We start from the raw sequence: 11,939 nt of genomic DNA on the forward strand, positions 1-11,939 counted from the left end.
AAAAGAATATTTTACCTACCCTAGGACGGGTATTATATGTATGAGATAATTGTACCTTCCCTAGAACAGGAGATTTACAACACATATATGGGAAAAAAATTTCCTTGCCTAGAGCGGGTAATGTACACTCACACACACACACACACACACACACACACACACACACACACACACACACACACACACACACACATATATATATATATATATTTGTTAAAATCTCAAGATATTCAGATTTACCCGAAATAACAATACAATTGCAAAATTATTTCATATGATTTTAATAATAACAGTTCTCGGAGAAAATTTTGGATGTGATATTTAATATTTCTCGTCTACGCATAAACGTTTAACCACTGGTTGAACAAATTTATTTTTTAATCTTGAAAATAAAAAATAAAAAATTAAAAATGTTGAGGTATGGAGTAACAAAGAAAAAAGTACTTTTTTAAAATGGGATAATATCTACTAACGATTAATTTAAAGAAATATGGATGGGCAAAATGGGGAAAAATAGAATATATGTTCATAACTGTAATTAGAAAAAAATAATCATTTTCTTTCAAATTTAAATTCTATTAAATCATTAATAAAGAATTCTTTTTTAATGAACAATAAAATTCAAGAATAACCCCCAATATTGACGCAAAACTATAAAGTTTTGAAGAACATTTTACAAAAGATTTATTTCTCACTGGAAGATGTACCCGGCATTGCCCGGTATTAAACGTTACGCAAAATTCCTTAAAAAAATGAAGTAAAGAACGGAAAGAAACAGACATGTGCATGCAAGTATTATGTTTTTTTCTAAACAGTTCATTTATTGTAAGTAAAATAAATACTCGAGCTGAGATCGAAACCAAAACCAAGTACGATAACCATTTAGGCAGCTTAACACGATCTTTAAGATGCATTTTCAAACCTACTTATTCTTAGCATAATTAATCTTTAATGTAAACGATTTACACATGCGCAGTCGTGAAACAGTTAACAAACATAAAATCCGATTACGCCCCCCTCACGTACCAATTTTTAAATTTTGACTCCTTAGCAGGCTTTTTTTCTGATGAAAATTGATTAAGGCGTTTTCTAAATGTGTAAATACTTTATATACCAAATTTGATGCCTGTAGATCAAAAATTCCTTGAGTATATATGTTGAAAATTTTCCTCACTCCCCCCCACACACATTTTCACTTTTATAAATATATAGATTACAACAAAAAGATTAGTAACGGGTGGTATAGTTAAGTTAAAATACGTAGCGTTTTTTAAAGAAGAATACATTCTTAATTGAGTACATCAAAATATCTTAATTGAATAAGCATTTCTTTAGATTACAACGAAGTTAAATTAAAAAGAATTAAATTACAATAATTTTTCGAAAATCAAAATTTGTATTTACATATCAGTAAAAACGTTTCTTTAACGTAAATCGATTTTTTGGATTATTATGTCATTTTTAGATGTAAAAAAAATAAAACGTATGCATATTTTCTTATTAAGATTTTGATTTGCTAATTATCGTTGAAACAGTTTAAGACAAATCATAATTATATTTCCAGATATTTTAAAAGTTGATTTATTCGAACTTGAAATTTTAATGAATTCTTGTTTTGTTTTTGTTTTTTTTTTCAACATTTGTCACTGTAATCCTTTTGAACACAAATCCATCTTTTCCTTTTAGAAATGAACTTTTTCCGTTCATCTATCAAGTACAATCAAAATTCACACTTAAACTAAACTAAAAATTCTGATAAGCTTCTTTCAAGAAGCGCAGTCGTGTGGTTTTTGGCCATCTTTGTCGATGAAAAATTTAATGATGATAAACGAATTTTTCACACTCTTATATTTTTATTGTCATCGAAATTGATGAAATAGCCTATTTTTCAATAAAACCGATTGATCGCCTGCTCTAGTGGAGGACCCCCCCTTGCCGCGGTGCACTGGAAGGAAGCTTCACATACCTCCCTGCAGGGACTTATTTTACAATACATTGTAGTCTACATTGCACTGTAAAGAACCTACTGTTGATTTTATAAAATTATTTTTTATATATAATGGCTTGAATTGAAGATTCAAATGAAAAAGTCAAGTATCGTAGTTCAGTTGTGCTCTAACTAGAACCATCCATTTTAAACGTGCCCCTGTCATATCAAAGGACCTACTGCTTATTTTATATGCTTGGCCTTACTTCTTGTGCGGTGATAATGACTTGAATTTAAGATTAAAATTAACAACTCAAATACAATGATGCAGCTGTGGTTTAAACAGAAACATTCATTTAGTACGCTCCCCCTGTCATGTCAAAGGACCAACTGTTGATTTTGTATGCTGAGCCTTTCGGCTTGTGTGGTAATAACACTTTTCAACTTCACTTGTAATGTTAGGCTGTGTAAGGTGTTAACTGTGGTCCAAATCGCTTGTTCCTTTTTTGATCGGATAATTTCGATTATTGGTCATCGATACTGATCGAATACATTCCAATATTCAACCTATCTAAGAACACTACCAGGCACATAAATTACTTTCGTTTTAAGTGTCATAAAAAATCGACGCAGCCATTTTCGAGTCCATAGGGAACAACTTACACAAATAATACACACAGAGTTCCTTTTATATAATAGTAGGTATATAAAAAAAAATATTTATCTTGATTAGCACAAACAATCATAAAAAGAAAAAATATAAGATTTACAAAAAAATATTTACTATCAGTTTGATGTTTAGAAAAAAAAAATATTCATGGGACTTACCTTACAATGAGTGTTTTATATTTTCTGATTTTAATTTTCTTAAAGTTTCTTTAAAATTGTCTAATAATGATTCGGTATATTTTCTTCACAACAACAAGATAAGTTTCCTTTTTTTTTTCAATTATTTCATTAAATTATTTTTGTAATAAAAGAAACAATATATTTTTCATTGAAAAGAAAAAAAAATGGGCAACGTTTACGCGAAAAAATCGCAAAACTTTCGTTAGGCACCATCCAGCGTTTTACGTAAACTGCCTGAAAAATTCCTTCGATAGCACGGTTCTTATTCCGCATAGTTACCGAAAAAAAAATTTAACCGAGCCTAAGCGATATTATTTCAGACTAGCGGGAGACACACGGCTTTCGCTTAAATATGATATTTTAATTTGTCCAGATTTGTATATATTGTTATAGAGTCGTGATTTCAAAAGTAAAAAAAAAACGAAGTGTTTGGGCGGCATCAGCTAGAATCGAAACCGAAAGTAAAACTGTAGCGTTCAAAGCTGGCGACGTTACCACTGTACGAACATAACACGTATATGAACTGATTAAAAATAAACTAAGATGAATGTACAAAATGTATAACGTTTCTATTCAATTTTAACCCCTTTTTTGACCCATTAAAAACTATTTTAACAAGCTAAAGACCCATAAAATAAAGGTATGTAAAAATGTCAATCATTTGAGGCCCCTAGCGCCACTCTGCGACTTTTAATTTCCTTATCTTTCTTAGTTGTCCTCATCTTTTTTAGTTGTTGTTTCACGGCGTTTCTGCAAACTATTCCATTTGCCTTCGTCAGGTGGTAACCGCGACGTGATAGGAACTTCGAATCTCCTAACTGCATCCATAGTTGTTGTCACCACGTTTTGGCCAAGTAAGCCTCTGGCCGGCTTTGGGTGGGATTGAAACCACTCTATCCAGACAATTATCACCTGGAACCGTAGAGATACAACGTCTCTATCCATTGCGTCACGGGCCCCGAAGGGCGATCAAGATTGGATTCTTTGATCTTATAAATCTACGTTTATTTATTATCTGATCGTCTATGGTCAGGTCTGTACCGATTGGTATATATATATTACTTAATTGGAATTCATTATTGAGATGAGTATTATTTATATTAATTTATTTATTGCGAACTATTATTCTTTTTTTTTTTTTTACACAGTGATCACCACTTATCAAGGCCCGGAAGCCACTCAGGGATAAGGGTTATTGCAAGTACATTACGTTAGTGTGGAGATTTGATGGAGTGTTTACTTAAGGGGGCGGTTCATTAGGAATGTGTTAACATTGGACTTGAAGACATCCAAGTTGTAGTCCGGAGGGAAGCAGGTAGACGGAACAGAGTTCCACAGGCGTGCAGTTCTAAGAAAGAAGCTTTGTTCATGGAATCCGCGTTTTGATTTAGGCACAGATATAGATGGGGGAAATTTTTCACAGTGACGTGTGTTTTTCGTGAAATTTTTCACAGTGACGGGTGTTTTTCGTGAAAGATTGGCGAGGGAGGACCAGGGATTGGAGTTCAGACGAGCACCTGCCATGAAAATAACGATAAAACAAGGATAGGCTCGCAACGTCTCTTCTGTGGGAGAGGGGTTGCAGGGTAGAGAAAAGGGCATCCCCCACTAAACCACGAAGTCTATTTTGTACTCTGTCAAGGCATGATAGGCTGTTTATGGCAGCTCTTGCCCAGATATGGCAACAGTATTCCATCCTTGGACGTACTTGGCTTTTATATAGATAGAGAATTGCATCAGTAGTGAGATATCTTCTGGAGCGGTAGAAGGATCCCACCATCTTTCCAGCGACCTTGGCAACAGACTTGATGTACGTGTTCCATTTCAGATCAGGAGTAAAGGTCAAACCCAGAAGCTTGTCAAAACACGGGGCCTCACCCAGACGAGAGCCATCTATCACAATTCTCATCTTTCTTAGTTGTTGTTTCACGACGTTTCGGCCAACTTTTCCTCTGGCCTTCGTCAGGTGAAACAATAACTAAAAAGATGAGGAAAATAGTCCGCAATAAATAAATAAATAAATAAATAATACTCATCTCAATAATGAATTCCAATTAAATAATATAAATAAACGTTGTTTATCTCAACAATTAACAGAAGTGTCATAGATTCGCCAATCGTTTGAATCATCTATATACTATTCTGATTGTTCGTCCATTTGTTAGTCCATAAGTTACGCTTTAGAAAAGGTCAAAATACGATTTTGAAACGGCAAACTGCTTCAAACAGGCCAAATTCGCGAAATTTGTCATCAAAAATGCCAATTTAATTTTATCATTTCAAATTCGGTTTATATATGGATTATCGGGGAACGTCCATCCTTGCCGGGTCGAAGAAATACGCTTAAATATATTTTTATTAACTCAGATTCGTTTTTACTGTTACAGAGCCAATTCCCTATTGAGAATTATTTTGTAAATAATGCATAGTAGTGATTTCGAAAGTTTTTCGTTTTCATGATAGAATTTTAAATCGGCAAATCTTTTGCACTGACCCGATACAAAATATTTATTCAATTTGTTTGGTGATTGAAATGTTAGTTCGCACATGAGAAACTGACAGAAAATGCCATTTGAAACTGTAGTCTAACAGATAAACGGAAAGACAATAATAATATGCGTTCATAGAATTGCGTGCTATGTGATGAGATAAGCGTGACTAACCGATTGGCGGCCATTTTTTTTATACAAGGACGCATCTACAAAATTGTAATGATTGTTTGAAATGAAGAAAAACATGGAAAAGCCTGAGGATAAGAATATGAGTCGAAAAGATGGATAAATTGATAGAGAAAGAGAACGGCAGAAAATATTAAACAGAGAGAGAGAGAGAGAGATAAAGAGAGAGATATATAAAGAGAGAGAGAGAGAGAGAGAGAGAAAGAGAGAGAAGGGAAGAGTTCTTAAACTGTAAGCAGATACGAATGACAATAGATGAATAAATGAACGATGAGTAGACGGAGTAAAATAAATAAGAATCAATTAAGGTCGAAGAGAGAAGACGTGAACTGTTTGTGGATCTCTCTTTATCTTCCCCCCCTCTCTCTCTCCTAATGTCTCTCATACAAATAAAAAAAATAGAACAAATTAGTCACAAAATAAAGAAGGAAGGAAGTGACAAATATGTTTATTGTAAAAATACACCATCATTCCCATGCTATAAATAATTTACAAACGGTATATTTTACATAAATCTATCTATCTATCAATCCATCTCCCCCCTCTCTCTCTCTCTCTATATATATATATATATATATATATATATATATATATATATATATATATATATCTGTCTCTTTCTCACTCTCTATCTCTTTCCACACACACACACACACACACACACACACACACACACACACACACACACACACACACACACACACACATATATATATATATATATATAATCTGAGGTTATTGTTTCCAGAGGTTAAGTAACGAATGAAGTTTAACGAGGTTCGTGACAAGATCAAAGTGTAGTATCTGTTCTTCAGATGCTACACTTCAATTTCTTGTTCTCTGTCAGTGGAGGAGAAATCCTTCATGACTGAGACAATTTTTATTTTTGTTCCTTTTCTCCACGTTAAAAAACGACCCTGGTGTCTGACTGTAAATAGGGACTCCATACCGAAGCCGAGCAAAGTATACTCTTCATTTGTTTTTACATAAGCAGTAATATATTGCTACACAGTCATGAGCATGTTTCGGTCAGTTAGTTACCAGTAACTAGAGATTCCTCAGACGGTACAGCTTATACGAAAGCAAAGTTTGCTCTTGTATAAGCTGTATCTGGCAACTAGCTGACCGAAACATGCTCATGACTGTGTAGCTATATATTACTGTTTATGTAAAAACAAATGAAGAGTATACCTTGCTCGGCTTCGGTATGGAGTTCCTATTTACAATGCCTCCCCACGAGACAGAGTTAGACACCAGGGTCGTTTTTTTAACGTGGAGAAAAGGAACAAACAAAGAAACAAATAAAAAGTGTATATATATATATATATATATATATATATATATATATATATATATATATATATAAAATAACAATTACAGTAAATATATATATTATTCCTTAATTGGAATTTTTTTATTTTGAGATGAGCATTTTTATGTTAATTTTATTTTTATTTCGGACTATTAGTCTCATCTTTATTAGTTGTTGTTTGTTTGTTTTTATTGGTTTACAACGTTTCGGCCAACTTCCTCTGGCCTTCGTCAGGTGGTAACCGCGACGGATTGGAACTTCGAATCTCCTAACTGCATTCTCAGACGTAGAGACGTTGAATATCTACGGTTCCAGATGAACATTGTCTGAAGATAGCGGTTTCAATCCCACCCAAAGCGTGCCAGAGGTAATTGGTCAAAAATGTGGTGAGACGACAACTACGGATGGCAGTGATGGCTGAGAATGCAGTTAGGAGATTCGAAGTTCCTATCCGTCGCGGTTACCACCTGACGAAGGCCAGAGGAAGTTGGCCGAAACGTTGTAAACCAATAAAAACAAACAAACAACAACTAATAAAGATGAGACTAATAGTCCGAAATAAAAATAAAATTAATTACAGTTAAGTTTACCAAAATGATCCATGATGGCAAACTAAATTAAATTATAAATATTAAAGAATAAATATTTATTCTTTAATATTAATCGCAACCAGATGTAAAAGCTCGATAAAACCAAATAGGAGATAGAGCTTATAATAAGAACAGGTAGTTAATAACACATGTTAAGAAACACTTTGAAAAGAGTTAAAAACATATTTAATTTTAAAAATGAAACACTAAATAAGTGGATAGTCCTATCCACTTATTTAGTGTTTCGTTTTTTAAATTAAATATGTTTTTCAAAGTGTTTTTAACATGTGTTAATAACTACTTGGTCTTATATATATATATATATATATATATATATATATATATATATATATAGTAATCAACATACAGTCCTGTTTCGTTGTATCATAACTCATCAGTGCCGCTAGACTAGCATCTCTCCCAAGCCGAGGATTGAACCTAAAACCATTGCGTTGAGAGTTAGCAGTTCTACCGATCTACCCACGGGAGCGGCGCCCGTAAATAATCTCGGAAGATGTCCATTGAAACAAACATCCGTCCACCACTTTTACAGTGCTCTAACCACTTTGTTATACATACAGGAGAGTTGTTCTAAAAGTTAAGATTCCTATAATTTTTAACTCAAAAAGTTGAAGAGCTACGAAGATGGGAGTGGTGCCATTAAATCTAGCGACCTGTTGTGTTCCAGAATTTTATTCTTTACATAGTCACCACTATTCTCTATGAACCAGCAATGTCATGTGTGGGTCGTCCAAAAAGTAAAGCATCTTAGTTTGCTTATTTCGTACTCAAAAATCTACAAAGACTGGAGTAGTATCGTAAAAACACGTGGGGTTTTGTGCTCCATAATCCATTGTTCCATATAGCTTCCACAAGTCCCAAAGCACTTTTGTCAGGAATTCAATGACGCATCTCTGCTTCTGACGCACGTCCATGACAGGTGTTGCTGCATCAAAGTCTCACACCGTCAGCATCTACAGCAGAGAGATGAAACTTTCAGGTCATGGATGCATATGTTCGGTAATGCAATTTGAAATCCCCTCTGATCCATTCGGGCGGAATAGAAAATTAGGAGGCATTACTTTTGGAACACTCCTTTTATATTTGTGGGCTGGCAAGACGACAGGGGAAAAAAGCAGCAAAACTGAAGCTGGCCTGCAGAACACTATATATACAAATGTAGGCAAATTTGGGTATATTTTATTGGTTTAGAAAAGTAAGGTTCTTTTTTTTACCAATTGTCATAACATTTTAACCATAGAATAATATAATCTTCAAAAAGCCTGCAAATTTTCATTTAGTTTCGTCTCATAGAACCAAAGATATAAGCATTTCAATATTTAATTTGGCTACAAGTATAGATATATCAATATATTCCCCTCTTTCTAGAACCATTTCAATGTTCTATTCTTTTATTTTATATCTTCTTCGATATACTTTCTTTTATTTCCAATCTTTTCAATGTTTTCAGCCAGCTTTTATCAATATTTTATATTTTGTATAATGCTGGCTCTTCTCTTCTTTTGATGAGAAGCATTTAGCTTCGAAATGTCATGACCTTCTTAATAATCTGATTATATAATAAAGTTATACGTATTTTATTTAATATACATATGTTTATGAGAAAATATGTTTATTCAATTATATTCCCCCATTATATATATATATATATATATATTTATATATATATATACATATATATGTATATATTTATATATATATATATATATGTATATATTTATATATATATTTATATATATATATATATATATATATATATATATATATGTGTGTGTGTGTGTGTGTGTGCATATATATATATGCATGTATGTATATTGTTCTTCTAGTTCTATACATTTGGAACTTTATAAGTTCAAATGAATAGAACTAAAAGAACAATTTTTTCAAAAGTTAATACATAGATAGACCTTTTAGAAATAATATTATACAAGCACAAGAATGCAGGTAAGCTTTTTAATCAGTTTCTAAGTAAAAATTTGGCTTTCAAGACGTAAAAGTTGAAGAGTTGACCGTTGCAGACATACATATATAATATTTATTTATACCAAAATTAATGTGCATATATATATACTTATATCCATACGTGTTTCTGTAAGATCATTGGCGTTCATTGTTTTCTAATCTAATCTAATATATATATATATATATATATATATATATATATATATATATATATGAATGGAAATGTATAAAAAGAAATACGAAAAGTATAAAAGCTTATAACTTTTCTTTATTCGTATTCAAAGGAATACAAAATAATATTATGAAAAATTTTTTTTTACAAGTACATAATTTCGACCGATCCTTCAGTCTTCATCGGTGTAGTGAAAGTATATATATATATATATATATATATATATATATATATATATACCTATGCATATATATAGATATTTTTATATATTTATGTATGTATATATATATACATATGTACAAATGCATTTATATGTATATATATATATATGTATATATATATATATATATATTTACGTATATATGTATATATGTATGTATACATATCTATATATAAATATATATAAATATATATATATACATATATACATACATATACACGTATATATACATATATATGTATACGCATATACATATATACTTATGTATATATATATATACATATATAAAACATTTATATATATGTATGCATATATATATGTACATATATATATAATATTTATTTATACCAACATTAATGTGCATGTATGTATATACTTATATGCATACGTGTTTCTGTAATAATCCGCTTAAGGGAGACTATGTATTCAGGCCAAGAATTTCCCCCGAAATTAATTATGTGTATATATTTTTTTCACTCTCGTATTTCTTTTAAAATCGTTCTTCCAAATAATAATAGCCATTTCTGTAAGGTCTGACGAGGGTGCTGGATCGTAAATATGGTCCGGAAACCGAAACATATGTAACTGAACAGATAAAACGTTAATAAAAAATAAAACGCATATTTGCTCTGTAATAGTATTGAGCACACGCACATACACACGCACATATATATATATATATATATATATATATATATATATATATATATATATATATAAAATGGTAAAACAACTGATGATCCCTTGAAAAATTAAAAAAAAATGGTATTATAGTAAATTCGAGAGAGTTGATGCAGTGATTGCTGGTGATTAAATGACTTACTGAGTAGATGTTTTTTTAACGAATGATAAAAAGTAGTTTTTTTGTATAGTTTTAAAGGTTAAAAACTTCAAAGACTATATATATATATATATATATATATATATATATATAGATATATATATATATATATATATATATTAGTGATGGGATAATCCCAATATTTCTCTAATACAATTATCGATTCTATACTAAATTCCTGATAATTTACTATTTTATTATAAATTTGCTATTTTTCTGTTTACCAGAAGAACACATGTCAATGGAAGATTTTGTTTTAAGCAAAATCAGAACAAAAAAGACAAAAGAATCGGAGTAAATTGGAACATAAAATGTTCCGATTTCGATACCTCTAAATATTCTGATTTTTCCGATTCCCGATTCCGATTAATCGTCCCAACAGTTTATATATATATATATATATATATATATATATAGTAATTTATAAAATATATATGGCGATTAAGCTACACTGAATATTCGGCGTTTCATCCACTATAGCATTCGTCAGCCGAATATTCAGTGTAGCTTAATCGCCATACATTTTATAAATTACTAACTAGCTCTACCTACGTATTGAGCACTTTTGAAGCAAATACTTAAAGTTTACGCATAAATTTATACTTTCGTATATTAAATTTATGTGAGTAAATGAAGTAGTTTATATATATATATATATATATATATATATATATATATATAAAGTTGCGACAATGTATATGGCAATTAAACGACACAGAAATAGCACGTTTAAAAAACAGTATGATATTTTGGGACCGATTTTTGTACCTATTTGCATGATGATGATGATGATGATGATGATGATGATGAAGATGATGATGATCATGATCACTCCTCTTATTTTATTATTGTCGACTTCCTTTATTATCATGGTCATCATAATCTTTATTCTTCTATTTTGTTCTCGTTTTCATATTTCCTTTTTTCCTTCCTCTCTATTTCTCGTCCAACTTTCATCATCTATTATTACTATTATTATTATTATTATTATTATTATTATTACCTTGATTTCGGCCGTTGTATTTTTTTCTGTCCTTTTGTTTTCATATTTTGTTCCACCTCAGCGCTCACCCCAACGTGTCACGTGACCCACGTCTTGGCTCAAGTAAAAGACGGTAAAACCGGAACATCAGTAAATAAACCTAACCCTAACCCTAACCCTAACCCCCACCTCCCCGGCGCGTCACGTGAATAGAAATTCGAGGCCACGGTTTTTGGGTTTTATATTTTTTTTTTACGTGGAATGAATGGGAGGTGGTGATGGTGAACGAAGCCATGGGGGTGAATGAGTGTGGAGGAGCTTCTTGCTGAACGCCATTACAGTGACGTCATCAACTTTGGACTCTATTGCCTTTTGATAAAACATT

Source organism: Euprymna scolopes, chromosome 32 (assembly GCF_053919585.1).
Source record: "Euprymna scolopes isolate OS-2025 chromosome 32, ASM5391958v1, whole genome shotgun sequence".
NCBI lineage: Eukaryota > Metazoa > Mollusca > Cephalopoda > Sepiida > Sepiolidae > Euprymna > Euprymna scolopes.